Source organism: Cricetulus griseus, chromosome 3, assembly GCF_003668045.3.
Source record: "Cricetulus griseus strain 17A/GY chromosome 3, alternate assembly CriGri-PICRH-1.0, whole genome shotgun sequence".
Lineage (NCBI taxonomy): Eukaryota > Metazoa > Chordata > Mammalia > Rodentia > Cricetidae > Cricetulus > Cricetulus griseus.
The window spans coordinates 279,008,645-279,028,705 of record NC_048596.1 but is presented as its reverse complement, the minus strand read 5'-3'; the positions used below and the strand labels follow the sequence as shown (position 1 = coordinate 279,028,705).

Sequence of the window (20,061 nt, the reverse complement as noted above, 5' to 3'; positions counted from 1 at the left end):
TTGAGACTTGCACTAATCTATGGGTATAAAGGTAATGACTTAGGGGCAGTCTATTACTAAGACCATGTTGCAGAATAAAACACTGGGCTGTCCCCTAGGACCTAGCAACCCATAGATCTTTGGCCCAGTTAGCAGTACTAGGTATGCTGAGCTCTGTCTCACAGAGCAGGCTTTAAACCCAAGCAGAAAGTGCTTGGTTACTCCCATACCTGTTCCGCTATTGCTAAGCCAGTTCTTATGATAGCTCGCAGGATTCAGAGCTGAGTAAGACCATTGCTAACTTCTCTTTGCTGACGGCATGCACAGCGCCTTCCATCACCACGAAAGTTAGTCATAAGGGATGAAGCCTCAGTGTTGGCCACAGCTGGATTTCTTTGTGTCTTATGACTGGAGTGTGTGGTGTCTTCAGCAAGAGGGTCTTACCATCGAGTTCTAGAAGGTAACCAAGAGCACTGGCAATTGCCTATATGTTTGGGGGCATGGCCTATGGAATACCACTGACCACCAACTTGAAAAAATGTAACCTATACCTCGCTCTGGGCTTCTCGTCCGCTAGCCTATGGTGTCCATAGGAAGAATTGCCCCTCGGTCATAGGGTGTTTCCACTTAAACACTTTTTATGTATGTCTATGTTTAACCTTAGGAAGCTTCGACTACAGAAGTGGGCTTCCATATGGAATTTTCAAAGGTCTCTGGTGTTGGTCACCCCTCCCCATAGTCCCTCTTCCACCCTGCCCTCCCTTCTCTGCCTTCTCTCGGTACTCCTATTTAAACATACACGTGTAAATACGCTTACAAAGATGGCGCCCACGTGTGACAAAGAACACGTGGTATTTGTTTTTCTGGGTCTGGGTTACATTACTTGGAATGGTGGTACTCACTCATTTCCCTGATAATTTCACGATGTCATTTTTCATCACAATGGACCCACGGTGTATACGTAGCACACTTTCATTATCCATTCTTCATTTGGTGCACATCTAGGCTGTTTCAATTCCTTCCTATTGTAAGTAGAGTGATAATGAGCATGGATGAGCAGGTATCTATCTCCGTAGCAGATTCAGAGTTGTAATGATAAGTCTTTCTGCCAAAACACCCGAGCCCTGCCGCCATGTGGGTGCTTTCTACCAGGCTGTCCAGGTTCTGCCCGCCGCCACGTTAAGGTCCAAAGTAACATACAGAGACTTATATTAGGTACAAATGCTACTTGGCCAATGACTAGGATTTCTCATCTGCTAGTTCAGTCTTACTTATCAACCATAATCATAAGACTTATCTTATGGTGGACACCAGCGGTAAGCACCCTCTCTTACCGGCGGATCACATGGCAGCTCCGTAGAGAAGAGAGCAGGAGGAAGAGCAAGAGAAAAGGGATGACTTCCTGTTTGTCCCTGCTTATATATGAGTCTGCCTGCTATGTCACTTCCTGCCTGTATCACAAGACTTCTTTTTACTACATTTCCCACAATCCTTCTCTACTCCTACTCCTGCCTAACTTGCTTTCCTATTGGTCAACAGTACTTTATTTAATCAACCAATAAGATAAACACATACAAAAGGACATTCCCCATCACAGAGTCCTCTGGGCATATGCCCAAGAGCACCATGCTGGATCATGTGCTAGAGTTAGTTCTAGCTTTGTGAGGAATCTCCACACTGATTCCACAGGAGCTGCTCCAGTTTGCATTCCTGCTGACAGTGAATAAGCGTTCCCCTTTAACCATACCAGCATTTGTTATCATTTGTTTTGGGTATTTTGTTGTTGTTTGAGACAAGGTATCTCTATCCTGGCTGGCCTGGAACTCACAGTGATCCAACTGCTTCTCGCTCTCACATGCTATGATTAAAGGCATGGCCACCACACTGGGTGTCATTTGTTTGCTTCTTTGTTTTATCTCAGCCATTCTGACTGGGGTAAGAGGGAATCTCAAGCATTTTGAAAAGTATTTCTTAGCTATTTGGATTTTTTTTTTTTTACTTTTGAGACCTTTCTCTTTAGTTCCTTGCCCCATTTTTTAGTTGGGTTGATCTCTCTCTCTCTCTCTCTCTCTCTCTCTCTCTCTCTCTCTCTCTCTCTCTCTCTCTCTCTCTCTCTCTCTGTGTGTGTGTGTGTGTGTGTGTGTGTGTGTGTGTGTGTTTAGTTCTTTGTATATTCTAGACACTAAGCCTCCATGAGATATATATCTGATAAAGGATTTCCCCCATTCTGCAGGCTGCCTTTCTAGTCAAATGATACGCAGAAGCGCTCTGGCTCTATGAGGTGCCCTTTGTCAACTGTTGGTCTAAATGCCCACACCATGGGGTCCCTTCAAAGAGTTATTTTTGGTTGTCTATGAGTTGAAGCATGAATAGATTTGGGGTCCCAGGCCTATTTGCCACTGATTCTTTTGAAGAGAGAAGAGTCTTGATGTCATTCCTCTGCATGTCTGCCCGGCCTGGCCAGCTGCTGAAGATGCTTTCTTGTCTCCGATGTGCATTTTTGTCATCTCAGACAGTTGTCACAGTCAGGTAAAGCCGAATGGCACAGAGTTCAGTCAGGGACGAAGTCCTGGCTGCAGCAAAGACATAGAGAGAGCTGACCCAGGTCTCAGGAAGGTAAATAACCTCCCAGAGCCCACAGGGTTGGTGGCCCCATATGAGCCCTACCCCCTCTTCAGAAACACCTCCCTCTTCACCAAAGGTCTCAATGAAGCCAATGTGTGAAGCACACATCTCAGTCATCTCTACTTCCATGGAAACCAGAAAACAGTACCAGAAGCATCGGACAGACATGAGAACTGGATACAATGGCCCACTGCACAATCCTTTAGCCCAGTCAGCCTCCCAAACCTTCAGTCAGACTCCTCCAGCCCACCACCTGGGACCAGGGACACAATCCTCCAACATGAGCAGCCAGCCCATCTGGTGACTCAGGATGCCTTAAGATCCAGTGGAAACTGGAAAGTTCCCTCCACAAAGAAGGAGGAAGAGGAAGAGGAGGAGGAGGAGTGCTACGCCCACGGCGGTCACGCCTGTGTAGCAGAAGATGCCACTAAGGCGGGTTAAGGCCGCTGGGTTGGGGTCTGTGCTCCCCGGAGATGAGCCCCAGGCGGTTCCCTGGTGATCATGATGCCCGATGAGTCAACTCGAAGCAGCTGTCATTGGTGCCACTGCAGCCTCTTCTTCCTTGTCTTTTGTTCTGTGTATTTCTTGTGTCTTGCCAGCAAACTACACTGATGTTAAAGGAACATCTGAGGACATGCTGAACTCTGTCCCACCGTTTATCAAAGCCTTTGTTGAAGTGGCCAGTTTAGGGATTACGATGGGTGAATCATGAGGGAAAAAGACAGCTTTAGAAAGACTTGCCTTTCTTAAAAAGAATAGCTAGATCTAGAAAGCCCTGGTGTAGATGGGATAAAAAAGAGAGAAAAGAAGTATTAGAAAGCATAAAGCCAACATTAAAATACTGAGTGACTTTATAGAAAGGGTTTGATAGACTTCATGATGTAGAAGAACTTTATGAGGCTTATTTTACAGAAGACTTAGACTCTGAGGTCTAAAGATATCTAGGGCCAGAAAATCAGGAAATGGGTAAGAGACGTGGTTGGTGGTATGAGACAGATTTTGGAGAACTCTTAGATCATGTCTTTGGGCAATGACCACAATCTGAAGCTGAGAATAGATCATCTATAAACAATTTTGCTGTTCTTTTTCTTTCTGTTGTATGATCTGGTGATGTAGCCCCCTTGCCAAGTTCCCTGATCCCCCTTGCCAAGTTCCCTGATTGTAACAGTATATAAGCATTGCTTGAGATGAAGTAAAATTGCAGCAGCATATTCAACTACATTGAGTGTGTCTGTCTGTCATTTCCTCGCCGATTCCTGATTTCTCCTTGAGCCTTCTCCCTTGTTCCCCTCGGTCGGTGGTCTCCACGAGAGGCGGTCCGTGGCAGAGGAGGAGGAGGGGGGGGAGCAAGAGCGGGTGGCTTACTTCACACGGGGAAGGAAAACACCTGGAGTTGACAAGCTGGAGACAATTCAGGTATGTGCCACTGATCTGCATTGTGTGGGTGCCATTCCCCGCTTGCCTCTGAGGCTAAAATATCAAACCTGACACCCTCCACACATTCCCTCCAAAATGACCACAAATAATTTTATCATAAACAAGTCAGCACAAGGGCCCTGAGCCCCCGGGTCCAGTTCAGGAGATTCGATGCTAATCCCTTAATTGGGCAGCTAGTTCATCTGCCAAACTGACTTTCCCTCTACTGACAAGGACTTTGCAGCCACGGAGGCTGTTCATCAGTTGTCCTGCTCAAACAGTTTATATACTCTTACAGGGACGGGGGGGGGGGGGCCTTCTCAAAAAAGGAATGGAAAGAAAAACACCAGCAGAGAGGGAAAAACAATCGAGAGTCTCCACCCCAGACAGGGTCCACTCTGAGCAGCCCTGCAGCCAGCACCTGGCTGTCCCAGAAGGGCACTAGAAGATTTAACTGGATAGGAGCCACAGAAAAGCCTAGAATCTAGTTCAGTTTCACTTGCTACAAGGCCTGAAGACAAGGTTCACATGGCGGTGTTGGTTAATTCTTGGAGGGGGGGGGTCCCGGAAGGGGGAAGCTTGAGGGTGTAGCTCAGCAGTCAGAGCATCTGAATGCCAGAAGGGCAGCCCAGGGTTCCTGGAAGAGCTGGCCCTGAATTCTGATTGTGCTGATTGGGGCCTGTGTGATGCTGGCCCAGGGCAAACAGGACACAGAAGCAAACTGTAAGCTGCTTTCTGGGGTGTCTTGCACTGGAGAGAAGGAGCTGACATCCCCACACAGCAAGTTCCTCACCTGAAATGGAGAAATGTACCAGACACACTGTGGCCTATAGGCTGAAGATGATGCCCTAACGTTACAGAGGAACTTTGGATGACTGTCCAGGTAGCGAGATCTCTCTGTCAATTCTAGAGTTCATATATTATCCTTCTGTGGTCTTTGATGGAGTTGAAGACAGATAGTTACGGTTATAGTTTTCTTCAGTTATTATAAAAGATAAGTTATCCTTCTTTTTATTTAGACAGAAAAGAGGAGATGATGGGGGAGGTCCTTCTGTGTATACGACTGTCTTATTGGTTGACAAATAAAGTACTGTTGGCCAATAGGAAATCAAGATAGGGGGGACTAGGAGGATTCTGGGAAATGTAGGAGAAAGCGCAGAGTCACCATGTGAGCCCGGGAAGACAGGACACTTGTCAATGGCGTCCGATAAGTCTTATAAAATATATAGATTTATGATAATTAAGAGCTAGCAGATGAGACATCCTAGTCATTGGCCAAGCAGCATTTGTAGCTAATATAAATCTCTGTGTTTCACTTGGGACCTTAACATGGCGGCAGGTGGAACTCGGGCAGCCTGGCGTAGAGCGCCCACATGGCAGCAGGGCTCAGGAGGCTTGGCGGGAAGATTTATTGTTACATAGGACCCTCCTACTCATTGTGTGGGTTCCTGAACACTGCACATCCGTTTGTTGTGGGTAACAGTCACTTGAGATTTCAGAATTCTTTGTCTCGACAATGTAACCCAGTTGTCACGACTAAATAAATTGATGATCGCAGTGGCATCTCCTCATATAGCAAGTGACCACCGTGCACAGATGAGCTGCAGCATCTCCTGAGGCGATATTATACACTGTGGGCCAGTGGCAATGCCTTGTCAGAGAAGTTTCTCTTTCCAGCAAACAGAGAGATTTGTGGCTGCTCGGGGTGCTAAGGTTAAGTGATGGATGAGTTCCCCTCTGTAAATAATAATTGTGCCATCCCCTCGAAGGCTTGGGGAACACCACTGAAGATGGAGAGAATGCAAGAGTTGATAGAAAGGCCGCAAAAGTCACCTGGGCAAGACACGTCCATTGCCACAGCACACAGCAGCTGCAGATGCTTGTGGTAGGTGTGCGCAAGAACAGGCCTGTCAACAGTCAAGCCCTGTGGTGACGCCACACAGAGGGAGAAAGACTAAATCTTGGTCTCATTTACCCAAGAGCAGCCCTGATGTATTCAGAGGTTTGGTCTGCTGTTATACTCAAAAAGAAGTCTAATGGAAAGTTGCCCTGAGCCAAGGCTGTCTGAGCTCTATGTGAAACAGCACAGCAAAGATGCTAACAAAGGGATGAGGAGCCTCTGTCTTAATCTTTCACAGGACTCGGTAAGGGGGAGAGTTGTTTGTCTGTTTGTCTGGCCTTGCTGACTCAGTACAAGACACAAAGCAGTTACACAGATGGCCCTGGTTGGACTCAGTAAGTCACAAAATAAAACCAAAGTCACGAGTCTTAGGAAGGAACAACAGTGTTGGATGGATGATACGGATGACAGGCATCAGAAAGGGTGGGGAGTAATTAGAATGCATTATATACTTGTGTGAAATTATCAAACAAGAAAATTAATCAGTTTTTAAATAGTATATCACACTCTAGGAGGCTGAAGGGAGTCACAAGTTTGTGGCCCGAGACCCTGTCACAGATAAAACCAACAAAGGAATGAAAAGGGAAGGAGGGAAGGCACGGTATGAGCAGCCTCAGTCCCGAAGGAAAACTGCTCACCTGGGGGCTTTTGGTCTCTGCAAACCTAGTAGTTATTTCAGAGTATTGTTCTGTTGTCAGCTTACCCACAGAGAATGTGTTTGCCCCAGATTCATTATCTGCATTTTCCCTGGAAGAACATAAGCTCTCTATGTAAAACTGGGGCCTGGTAGTACAATATTTCTACTCTGCAGTTGTGACTATACAGAATTCTCGGGAAAAAAATAATAGAGCAAGTGGCCTAGTGTGGGTCGGAAATTCTCACCAGACCTTTTCAATCAATGCCCTATGCTTGGATACTGAACTGACAGGGCTGTTTATAGACTCATAATCTCCAGGGAACAAAATGCTCACAAGGTAAAAATAAAATAAAATAAAACAACATTATATTTCTACAAGTGCTTCATGAGAGGACAAACTGGAGAGGAAATACCCAGGTGTTGACAGATGAGTACAAGGCCTGTTGGTGGCTTGTCCATTTTGAGCGGGGTGGGAAGTCAGAGTACATGGGAGCTATTTGATGCCTCAAGGATCTCTTTTAAAGATTGACATGATTTAATTTAAACAATCACCATGATCCAAGAGAGACTGGTATTTCATTCCAGATCATCAAAGAACTCCCAGGCCATGGGAGAGCAAATACCTTAGTCATTGAACTTTGCGTCCAGTGCTCTTATTCTCTACTGAACTTTACTTGGTCAAACATCGTCTACAGCCCCTAAACATCTACAACCCCTAAACACCTACAACCCCTAAACATCTACAACCCCTAAACACCTACAACCCCTAAACATCTACAGCCCCTAAACACCTACAGCCCCTAAACATCTACAACCCCTAAACATCTACAACCCCTAAACACCTACAACCCCTAAACATCTACAACCCCTAAACATCTACAACCCCTCCATATATTCTGTCTCCCTCCTTCCTCCACTTCTCAGTATGGAGAAAGAGTCTTTAAAGGGTTTCTTCAAGAGGTTGTTCACAGAGCTCTGTGTCCTGGGAAAGGTGAAGCTGTTGGCCTCCTCTTGAAAGCACAAGGACAGTCCAGGGAGTCCTGTGTGCTAGATGTGAGAAAACCTCACACTGTCACCAGCCAGGCCACACCTGCCTTGAAAGAAAAGCCCCAGGAGGGTCAGAGTGACCCGTTTCAGCTCAGCCTTTCTGGCTGCTGGGACAAGCAGGCCTGAGCAGAGCTAAATGGTCCCCCTGTCATCCTATTTCCACTCCCACACTGTCCATTCACGTCACTAACCTCCCACAACCCCAGCCCTGGACAGGCAGCCCAGTTCTCCTCTAATGGGTTTGTGAATGATACAGACAGTCCAGTCCTCCTCTGATGGGTTTGTGAATGACCCAGGTAACCTAGTCCTCCTCTGATGGGTTTGTGAATGACCCAGGTAACCCAGTCCTCCTCTGATGGGTTTGTGAATGACACAGACAGCCTAGTCCTCCTCTGATAGGTTTGTGAATGATACAGACAGTCCAGTTCTCCTTTGGTAGGTTTATAAATGAACTTTCAGACTTGCTAGCCACCAGCTTGCTTCTTCTCTCTCTATCCAAGGATTTCACACCACACACACACACACACACACACACACACACACACACACACACACACACACGAAGTTTTATTGTGCGTATCTATTTTGTAAGTCAGATCCGTTTATTCAGATTTCTCTGCTCTCCTTTCTTCTCATTTGATCACTCCTGGATGGTGATGGCTCTAACCCATGGTGCTAACCATCTAACTATGTCTCCCAGTGAGGTAATGCCAATTATCCCACTGTCGGTTTCCCTGTGGTGCTTTTTTCCTAGCTAGCATTTATTTGCTTTCTCTTTACCTTTACTGACAATACTCAGTAAACATCCTCGTAAATCTAAATTTTCATGTGTACACTTCAATTTCTGAAGTATGTCATGGGCACGCCATGCTGATTTGAAACAAACAGGCACATTTTACTCTCAGTAGGTCACTTTGATGGCTAAATGCACCAAAGCATGCCGCACTGTTTTCCATAACCCTGGTGACAGTTCGCATTGCTGCTAGCTGTGGAGGGGCAGCCATTGTTTCATAGCTGGATGATGTCACTGCGGTCATCTAGCAACTGCTCATCTTCTGGGTTCTCCTTTCCCACCGTGCCTCCTGAGGGAGTAGAAAGCAGGCTGAAGTTAGGATAAGGAGGCGTGTGCTAAGAGTAGAGTTAGAAAATATGACAGCATCCAATTTCCCCAAAAGGCAGTAAGGACCAAGAAATAAGTTGGGCTTTGAGACTCTATCCCTTCACAGGAGCAGATCCCAAGAGTTCAGGTGTAAAGCTGGCCTGGACGGCAGAGTGTCGTCTGCTGGGAGGGAAAGGAGCAGGCGGGAGAAGGGTATTAAAAGGGGAGGGACAAGTGGAGATGCCTAGCTGCCCAGAGATGGGAGTTACTGGGTACCCAAATCACATGTGTTCCTTGCACTGACCTGCACGACACAACAGAACTGATCTCCATGGAGAGGCAGTTTTTGGCGATGACAGGTAATTTCTGCATCATTCAGTTAACAAGAGAAGGATGTCAGAGCACAGTGGACTTGTGTGTGGTGTCTAGCCAGCACAGTGAAGGTGCCAGAAGGACCTAAGCAGTGCACTTTGCCTGCAGAGAAGACCCTGGAGACTCGAAGCTCCACAAGCATCCTCAGGAGCCCTGCTTGGGGCCTGAAGTTCTCTGACCTCTCCACTCTCAGCACCAAACACTGCTTGTGCCCAACCAATGGGATTTAGTAATTCAGCCAAAGGTCTTGGATTTTTTAAAATTGTTAAGACTCTCTCTTGATTCAGTCCTCCACGGTGAAGGAATCTCTAACATGACTTGGATCGGCACAGTAAAAACAAATATTCATATTACCTCTGGCTCGGTGCTGAGCAATCAAACTTACCATTTGCCAATTATCGTTATATGATACGTCCTTAAAATGAAAGGTGGCTGTGTGAGAACGACTATCAGACGCCTCATCGGAAAGGGACGCCGTGGGAACAACTTCAACACCAATGTGGACGTCACATGTCTACAGGGGATTTCAAAGGTCTCTTGGGAGGTTTTCTGGATTGTGTCATGTCTTCTTTTACAAAGTGTCAGTCACCACCAACCAGTGTTATCAGTCGTGACTCCTTGCTAACCCAGACTTTATCAGGACTATGCATTGAAGTCTCATTCTGGAATGACATACAACTGCTCCATACTAGTTCACAATTTAGAGCTCTTTAGATTTCTGCATGAAGCAATTAGTTATGGAAAACGAAAATGACTCTTCTGCCAGAAGTCAGTGCCCTGTGCTGAAGAAGGGACTGGGAAGCCCACCCCAAAGCTTCTATGGGGTGAGCATCTGCTTGGGCCCCTCATTTTCCTGTCAAGCCTCATTACAGAAAGGTGCTTTGTGTTTCACACTAATTAGCTAAAAGGTTCCGACATTAATCCAATACCAAATAAGTCACCCTGTGCAATGAGGTATTCGGAAAAAGACCTGTCCCGGCTCTGTTTGATTTATCGAGCAAGCATTCATGACACAATCTTAAACACCAGCCGAGAGGCATTGCTACTTTACATTTTTATACAAGAGATATTTCCTCCTGGTTGGCTTGTGCCCTATGGGCACATCACTCATGTGCACAGTAAGAGAAAAAACAACACACAAGAACCTCAGAAAAGAGGAAGCTGTGTGTGAGGGGCTCACATCATGGGTATATGATAAGGCCGTTCAGCTAATAATTAAAGACAATGCAATTAAAATGTGAGCAATAGCTGTTTGTCCTCGGGATAGCTGTGCATGGCCAGCAAGTACAGGAAAAGACAGTGGCACCATAGTCATTAAAGAGATGAAAATGGAAATCATAGACAAATGCACCCTTTGAGAACGCCAGGCAACGACAGTGGCCAAGAAGTGAGGTGACCCTGGGCCTCTTGCTCCCCAGTAATGAGAACACAGAATGGTGCTTTGGAAACAGTCTGGAATTCCTTCTAGAAGTTAAACCTGTGACACAGAAATTCCATTCCCAGCTACACAACTAAAAGAAATGAAAATGCATGTCCATATAAAAAGGGCCGGGCATTGGTGGCACACGCCTTTAATCCCAGTACTTGGGAGGCAGAGGCAGGCGGATCTCTGTGAGTTCAAGGCCAGCCTGGTCTCCAGAGTGAGTGCCAGGACAGGCTCCAAATCCACAGAGAAACCCTGTCTCAAAAAAAAAAAAAATGTGTTCATGGACCCCTATGCCAACATTATTTATTCATAGTCACCCCAAAGCAGAAACAATGCAAATGCCCAGCCACTGGTGGAGAGTAAACAAAACAAGATACACCTGTGAAACAGAATATTCCTCAGCTGAAGAAGGAAGGAAAACTGATACATGCAACAACATGGATGAACCTTGAAACCTTCTGAAACTGAAAAGAAGATGAGAATCGTGAAAGATCACATGGAGCGTGTGAGGTGTGCACAGTGAGGAGTCTACAGGCACGAGAGGGAGACTGCAAGTTTCTTCAGGGTGGGCGGACACAGCTAAAGGGGTTGGTGAAACAATAAGTACAGCTGGGGAAACACTCAGTTTTGCACCTTACAGGGCCGAATTCTGTGCAGACCACATCCTAGTGAAGTTGTTTAAAACAAAAATCAGCAGATGGGGAATGTGAGCATCAGAACCCACTCTGGCTGTGGCAAGCGGACGTGACCAGCACGGAAGGGGGCGGGGAAGGGAAGACGGCTGATTCTTCTTTTACAGTCAACCCCTGAGAAACTGAGAGCATCATCTGTCTATGCCACAGCCCTTGCCCGAGGCTCAGGAACCACACAGGAAAGGGAGGCAGAAAGGACACAAGAGCTGGGGTGTGGAGGGCTGCGAAGCCAGGGCTTCTGGGTGTGACACGGCTCTGCACACTTGATCTCACAAATGCTGTGCTCACCTTGCTCAAGGTCTGCACCTGACAGAAGCTGGTCTTCTGAGTCCGACCTTCTGCAGAGGAGATTTATTGGCAGCTGATGACTGCGGGGGGTGGGGGGGAGAAGAAGAGAGAGGGGGAAGACAGAAACAGAGAGAGAGAGGGAGAGACAGAGAGACAGAGAGAGACAGAGAGAGAGAGAGAGAGAGAGAGAGAGAGAGAGAGAGAGCCTTTGGGGACATGGACAAAAAGGTTTCCCAACCCCACTGATAAATGATGGCCATAGACCACACACATAAGTGCAGGGAGACACTGTAGCCCCCCCCCCAGGTAACCCAGACAGTTGTGCCAGAACACACCCGTGAGGGCAGGGTGAGGGGAAGTCTAAGGTGACGTCAGGAAGGCTTCTTAAGAGACCGTGGACAATTCTTCTGGCCCTGGTCCCGGCTCCCTCCTCCTCGCTCTGGCCTGGCTGCCCTGGCACGCTTGGCTGGTGTATCTGAATAAAGAGACCTTGACCCTATTGGCTACTGGTTGTTCACTCAACACATAAGAGCAGCACTAGTTGGACTCAGGGGGCTATTAATAACAAAAAAGAGAACTGACCATGGGAAGGAAGCTGTGGGGAGCACTCACCATGGGAAGGAAGCTGTGGGGAGCACTCACCATGGGAAGGAAGCTGTAGGGAGCACTTACCATGGGAAGGAAGCCGTGGGGAGCACACAGAGGAGTTAGAGGGAAGTAGTGACTAATAGATACGATCAAATACATTATATAAGTTCATGGGAGGGCTGGAGAGATGGCTCAGAGGTTAAGAGCATTGAGTTCAATTCCCAGCAACTACATGGTGGCTCACAACCATCTGTAATGAAATCTGGTGCCCTCTTCCCTCTTCTGACGTGCAGGCAAATGTGCAAGCAGAACAATGTATTCATAATAAATAAATAAAATCTTTTTTTAAAAAGTATATGAGAATATGACTGCACAAAAAACTTAAATGTCAACAAAATGCCTACAGCATATGTCAGACTTAATAGCAGGTAACTCTGAGTTTTCCCACCAGGGTCAAGAACAAAGACAGGCCATCCCCTCTTGTTACTGTTTTTTATATATATTTTTAAATGTATATAGGTTTTTGCTTGCACCATGCTCATGCCTGGTGCCTATAGGGGCCTAGAGTGGTTATAGTTATGAGCCAACATGTAGTGTTAGAACTCAAACCCATGTCCTCTGCAGGAACAGCCAGTGACCACTGAACCATCCCTCTAGCCCCTATTACTGCTTTCAACATCCTACTAGAAGTAATTCTAATGCAATAAGACAAGAAAAGTCCAAAAATCTACTCAAAATTAGATAGAAGAAACCAAATAAAGCTATCATTTCATGTTGATGCATCACTGTAGGGAGACACCCTAGCCCCGCCCAATAGTCATGGGACAGGTGCCAGGTGGACCCAGGACTCGCCCATAAGGGCGTGATGAAGGAAATCCGGTGTGACATAAGGGAGCTTTATAAGGGCTGCACCGGAAGACCCTAGCCCCTTTTCTGGCCGCGCTTGCTGGGTTCCTGTAAGCTCGCTCTGGTCTACGTCTTGCCCTGGTGTTTTCTTGATTAAAGAGACTTCACCATCCCAAATCACAGTTCATCTTTGAGCACATGTTCCAACCCTTATTCTTCAGTTGGCGCCCAACGTGGGGCTTGAACCCATGACCCTGAGATTAACAGTCTCATGCTCTACCGACTGAGCTAGCCAGGCTTCTTACCCACTTAAAGTTTGAGAATAGGTTGAGATCGTTTCGGCCCCAAGACCTCTAATCATTTGCTTTACCGGATAAAACTGCATCACTGGGGTCTGATGAGTGTCGGCATCGGGCGCCTTAACCTGGCGTTCGGTTCATCCCACAGCGCCAGTTCTGCTTACCAAAAGTGACCCACGAGGCACTCGCATTCCACGCATTCTGACCAGGCTGACATATCTTGAACAAGAAGACACTGACTCACTGTAATCCGAGATGCACAATTCGAGAAGGTATTTCAATCACCCTAAAGCAGTTACACACACACACCTTTAGTCTACCCGGCCATGGTGGTGGAGAAGCAACCATCTAAAAAACACTCCCAGGGGCAGACAGCATATACATGGCAACCAACCCAATTAAAGGATCTTAGGCATATTAAAGAATCGGTTGTCTTGTATGGTCTTCATAGCCCATACATAAAACAGCTGTTGCATTCATGGGCCACCTTTAACAGGATGACGCCCACAGATTGGGTAGGACTGGCATCAGCTGTCCTTGAGAATTCTTGCCTAATTGAATGGAGGGCGTTATTCAGGGAAGAAGGCTGACTCCTAGAACAGCAAGCCGCCAGGGACGGAGTTGATGCACCCCTCCAAAAAATCCTAGGAGAAGGTATTTATGCTGACCCACAGATTCAGGCTGAATATGACGACCATATGCTGTCCCTATGCAGGACAGCAGCACTAAATGCATGGGACAAGGTTCGTGAATCAGGAGAACAACTAGAAGCTTTTGCGAAAATAGAACAGGGACAAACAGAACCATTTAAAGACTTCTTAGACAGACTGACCAGAGCAGTAGACAAACAGGTAGCAGATCCAACGATACAACATTCAATTGTGTATAGCTTAGCTTATGACAGTGCAAACCCAACGTGCAAAAGAATACTTTTGCCTCTAAAGATCAGCTCAGCTCCACTAGAAGAATGGGTTCTGCATACTGCCCATGTTGACTGTAACAAACGAGATGCTGGAATCTGGGCAGAAGAAGCTGTCCCAAGAGGTTTCCACAGACAACAGGAGATTAGAAAAGATAGCAACAGAAGGACTTGGGAAGGAAGAGCACCTTACAGGGACTCACAGAGGTACTGAGGGGCCAGTGCTCATCGCCACCATGACCCAGAGCCTCGCATAGGAAGAGCATGCTCCAGGAGTCCACGGAAGCGTCAGGAGAATAGATGTTTCAGCTGTGGTAAAATAGGACATATAAGGAGAAATTGTAGACAGAGAAATTCTAACGATTCCCCACGTGACAGGTCATTGCCCTCTGGGTTATGTAGGAGATGTGGTAAGGGCAAACACTGGACTAACAAATGCAGATCAACTAGGGATGTTCAGGGGAACTTATTGGTGCCGGGAAACTCAGAAGGGGGCCTCAAGCAGTCCCCTACCCCGAAAACAGTTCCATCATTCCCAGTAACAGTGGAAGACAATCTCTGACAGGACGAATAGATAGTTCCTTGCCTATGGTGGAAAATGACACTGCTCTAGAGGGTAGTCTGAATAGTGATGAAGAATCACATGTGACTGGTGAAAATGAGAAACGCATATTTTGGCAAGCTTCTGTTAATGATAAAAGGCCTCAGTTGAAAATTAAAATTAACAAATAAAGTTATTTCTGGCTTAGTGGACACTGGAGCTGACATAACTATTATCACTCAGAAAAGTTGGCCTAAAAAATGGCCGCTTAAAGAGGCAAATGTACAATTTTTAGGAATTGGAACGCTATCTAGAGTTTGACGCAGTGTTAACTCGGTGGTCTATATTGGACTGGAAGGACAAAAAGGAATACTGAAACCTTACGTAGCAAATATTGCTATAAATTTATGGGGTCATGATTTATTACAGCAATGGAATACTCAAATTACACACCTACTGGAGGTGATGGCAGTTATGGGCATACCAGCGCAGATAAAAACTGACAATGCTCCAGCATATGTCTCCACAAAAATGAAACAGTTCTTCAAATATTATAACATTAAGCAAGTCACAGGTATACCACACAACCCTACAGGACAAGCAGTCGTTGAAAGGTCTAACAGGACACTTAAGGAGATGCTCCATAGGCAACCTGATAAGTCAAAACCCCCAAACATAGATTGCATGATGCTCTATTAACGCTAAACTTTCTTAATGCCAATGACAGTGGACAAACAGCTGCGGAAAGACACTGGACTACGGAAAAAACTGCTGAACTGAACCAACCAGTGTATTTCAAAGATGTGTTGACCATGGTATGGAAACCTGGACATGTGTTACGTTGGGGTAGGGGTTTTGCATTTGTCTCCACAGGAGAAGAAAATCTTTGGATACCATCAAAATTGATCAAGATTCGAGTTGAGGAAGACAACCCTCTCAACAAGGATGACTGACAGGTATTTACTGAGGAACCCTCCTCCAGAAGTCAAAGGACACTACATGTGTGGATACTTAAGGAAAGAACGTAGCTATAACCATCGAACAAAAGGAACGCGCCATACGGTAAAATTTACAGCTGTCTCTCAAATAACTCTATGTCTCTTCATTTCCTAGTCCCTATTCAATTAAATCGATGCTGGATTTAGAGTTGGATTTGGCCTTCCTACTCTAAAATCCAAGCATGTTATTTAACATTTTAAAGTTTCTATGTTATATCAAGAAGCCAATTGCTGTAATACAGAATAAATGAAGAATAAGAGGACTATCTTTGTCTTTTCTTGGTTCTTTCTTTCAAGGCCTACACTCTCTCATAATTGTTGTTCTTCAAGGATTGCCTTTCCCAGTACACATACATGAACAAGCAAACATTTCTCTGATGACACTTATGTTTGAGTCCCATATAGCCAACAAGAACCAGCCTGACAGCAATCCCTGCATGCTCCGGAAAAAGAATTGGACTACACCTCCCCGACTGCACTGGATTCAACTCACTCTGTTTCGACTGACACTCCAACCAGAACCTCGAGTAATGACTTCAATCAAGTTGAGGATTTCAATGTAGATCTTCAATCAAGCAAATTTCATCTAACGTGGACTAGACATAACTCATTAGAGACTTTCCCTGTACTGGCATTTTTTTCCACAGGGCCCCCACATGACTATCATCATCCCATTTCAGCAGGAAGTAACCTAGAAGATGCTATGCTCCCGTTCCCCATTATTGTTTATTAGGGTAGTGTAAGCCTAGTTAAGAATGACCTTCTTATTGTTTAGAGCTGGGATTGGAAGGTGTTCAAGTTAGACATCTTTTCCACATGACTTTAAGACTTAGCTGGAATAGACATAGGATGTGCCATAGCAGATTGTTGTATCTTCTTGTATTTCACCTTTATGATTGTCAGTTTTGGATATTTTACACTATTAAGTTTTAATCCTCTTTTAGACTAAAAGGGGAATTGTAGGGAGACACCCTAGCCCCGCCCAATAGTCCTGGGACAGGTGCCAGGTGGACCCAGGACTCGCCCATAAGGGCGTGATGAAGGAAATCCGGTGTGACGTAAGGGAGCTTTATAAGGGCTGCACCGGAAGACCCTAGCCCCTTTTCTGGCCGCGCTTGCTGGATTCCTGTAACCTCGCTCTGGTCTGCATCTTGCCCTGGTGTTTTCTTGATTAAAGAGACTTCACCATCCCGGATCACAGTTCATCTTTGAGCACATGCTCCAACCCTTATTCTTCACATCACTATCATGTAGAAAATTCAAGAGTCAACAATAGTAACCAAAAACTGAGACTAGCAAGCAGGCCACAGGACCTACAGTTACACACAAAAGTGAGTCACTTTTCTTCCAGCCGTTAAGCTGTAGCTTAAAGTACTCAAGAGAGAGAGAGAGAGACTGAAATCTAAATCATGTACAAAGATAGGTACAAAGAAAACTGCAAAGTTCTAATGATCAGTATCAAAGAAATAAATAGAAAGCTACCCATGGCCATGGAGAGGAAGGTGTAACATTGTTGAGGCCTGAGATTCTCCCAACTTAGCCTTATATATTCAGAGCAAACCCAGTTCATCGCAACAAGTTACCTTGGGGTATTTAAAGACTACTTCCAAAGTTTATGTGGAAAAACAAAGGGCTCAGAACAGCTTGTAAAATACAGAAGAACAAGGCTTGGGAGGTTGACTTTGCTTCTTGTCGGACAGAGAACAAAGAAACAGACCCACAAGAAAAAAAAAAGCAAATGATCTTTGACTAAGAATCAAAGGTAATAAAGGGAACAGTCTCCCAACAAACAACCCTGAAACCACTGCATACCCATAAGCAAGAGAAATTAATCCAGACAAAGGCTTTATCTATTTACAAAATAAATAAATTAATCCAGAATAGATCACAAACCTAACTGCAAGCTGCAAAACTATAAAATCGGAGACTGCACTATGTCAGAAAACCTAGGTGACTATTCATGGTGATTCTTCTGACATGCCACACAGAAGGTGTACCCTGGGTAAAGATAGCATAGACAACGTTAAAATAAAAAAGCTTCTGCCCTTCAAAAGCCAATGAAGAAAATAAAAGGATAAACCATAAGCTAGGAAAAATATTTGCAAAATATATACCTGATTTAAAAAATAGTCTCAATAAATTTTATTTATTTATCTTTGTGTGTTTATTATATGTGCCCCTGCTTGTCTGGATGCATACCACATGCAGTACCTGCATGGGCCAGAAGGGGGCAGAAGATCCTCCTGGAACCAGGGTTTCCCGTGGTTATGAGCCTCCCGAAGTGGGTGCTGAGAATCAAAGCCAGGTCCTCAGCAAGATCATAAGATGCTCTTAACTGCTGAGTCATCTATCCCCAGTAAGACTATTATCTAAAAGTGTAAAGAATTCTTAAAGCTCAACAAAAAGAAGACAACCAGCCACATTATCTTAACAGAAATCTCCCCAAGGAAGACCCTAGATGGCAAGCATGTAAATGATGCCACTTTTGTCGCTAGGGAGTTTCAAACTAAAGCAATGGTGAGACACCCGTTAGAAGGCTAAAATCTAAAATACGCATCATGAAACATTAGTGCGGACATAGAAAATGGCAAAGCCTTTCTTACAAGATGAACACATTTCATCATACAGTCCAACAGCAGTACTTCTTGCTGTCTATTGAAGAAATTAAAAACGTACACAGAAAGCTACCACTCAAGCTCTGTGGAGTATCACGGACCAATCATCGAAGGGGAGAATCAAGAGCCCGGGGCTATTGTTGACTACATAATGAATTTGAGGCCAGCCTGAACCATGTGAAAATCTGTCTAAAAAAAAAAAAAGGCCATGTAGATGTTTGCAACAGCTTACCATGAAGGTGACTTTCAAATGCAGGTGAATGAATAAATGAACTGTGGTGTGTCCTGACAAAGGAAAACTACCAGTGCCCAAAGGAAAAAAAAGAAGAAGGGCTATCAAACCCTGGAAAACCTGCCAAGTGCTTATTCTTATGTGTGCCGCCTGCTCCCAACAATACCAATCTACCTCAGAGAAGATGATGGGCCTGAAAGAAACTCCACATGGAGTTTGCTTTCTTTGTGGCAAAAGTAGCCACTGGGCAAGGAAATGCCCTTGCCTCGACTGCTGACAGTCTGCTGTCCAAACTGGACAAGCAGGAAGAAAAAGAAAGTGGCTGCCGAACTTCGCCACAACAAGATGGGACAGTCCTTCTAAATGTCCTGCTTCACAGAAAAGTCTGTCAGAGACGCTAGGCCTGTAGGCTGAGGGTGGATGGCCCAATGTTACAGAGGAACCTTGGGTGACTGTCCAGACAGCCAGCTGTTTCTGCCATTCCTCGAATTTTTTGGAAGTTGCTTCCTTCACTTCCTGCTTACCAGGGCATTTTTCCTTCCCAGGTCTCTGATGGATTTAAAGACTTTATAGTTACAGTTATAGTTTCCCTTGTTAACAAGTTCAGAAAAGAAATTCACTAAAGAAATGTAAAGTTTTGAGGTTGAGAGACATAAAAAGATAATTTGGGGTTAGTAATGCCCATTAGGATAGAAAGTGAATTAGGTGCAACACTTGGACTCACCAAGATAAGACAGATAATGGAGTTTTGTCAGTTACTAAAGGACTAGGCTTGTTGATGCATCTATTGCCCGTTTATATTGTGCATTGTTGTTGTACTTATTGTATATAGTTTTCCTCATGTTAGTTATAATCTGTTTTTATTTTAAACAGAAAAGGGAAAATGTGATATCTTGTTTGTGCTCTAACAAATAAAACTTGCCTGAAGATCAGAGGGCAGAGCCACACACTAGCTAACCACAGAAGCCAGGCAGTGGCGGCCACACCTTTGATCCCAGCACTAGGGAGGAGGAAACAAGAAGTGGTATGGTTGGTAGAGAGAGGAATATAAGCCCTCTTTTCCATCTGAGGATTTTGTAGAGGTAAGAGCTCTAGTGGCTGGCTGCTCTGCTTCTCTGATCTTTCAGCTTTCACCCCCCTATTATCTGATTCTGTGTTTTTATTATGAAGACCTATTAGAATTCGAACTACACGTATGCTTAAGACAGCTCTCAGCTGAGGGCCCTGTAATGCATAGCTGCATGACTACACTCCCAACATAATGAGATCCTGTCTCAAAACAGTAACAGCAAAGTGGTTCCCGGGGAACAGGGAGGGGGGAAGCACAGAGAAATAAAAGTAACGTTCATTACTGTAGCAAATGCACCACCTTGGTGGGGTATGTTGACAATGGAAAAGCCTTTGCAGAAGTGGATACAGGAAGCACACAGCAACTCTGTTTACTTTTGCTAGGAACCTAAGATATATTTATATAATCACCTTCATGTGTAGCAATAAAAGCACTTGTCTTCACTAAGAAAGAAATGAGTACAGGAAGACAGC

The 20,061-nt window shown here is 45.2% G+C and overlaps 1 long non-coding RNA gene and 1 other non-coding gene across 4 annotated transcripts in view; both read right to left on the bottom strand.

The window, feature by feature from the left end:
* Positions 1 to 201: 201 nt before the first annotated feature.
* The window catches only part of LOC103161844, a 93,126-nt gene continuing 73,266 nt past the window's right edge, over positions 202 to 20,061 (bottom strand). For 2 of the 3 annotated variants that reach the window (XR_004769432.1, XR_004769433.1), the window contains one exon: positions 7,385 to 8,686. This is a non-coding gene — a long non-coding RNA (uncharacterized LOC103161844). Of the gene's footprint in view, positions 433 to 881; positions 1,002 to 7,384; positions 8,687 to 20,061 lie in introns of those variants that run through there. The other variant, XR_004769434.1, reaches the window with a different exon arrangement.
* On the bottom strand, positions 13,141 to 13,213 carry Trnan-guu. The gene has a single exon. It is a non-coding gene; the product is annotated as a tRNA-Asn (tRNA).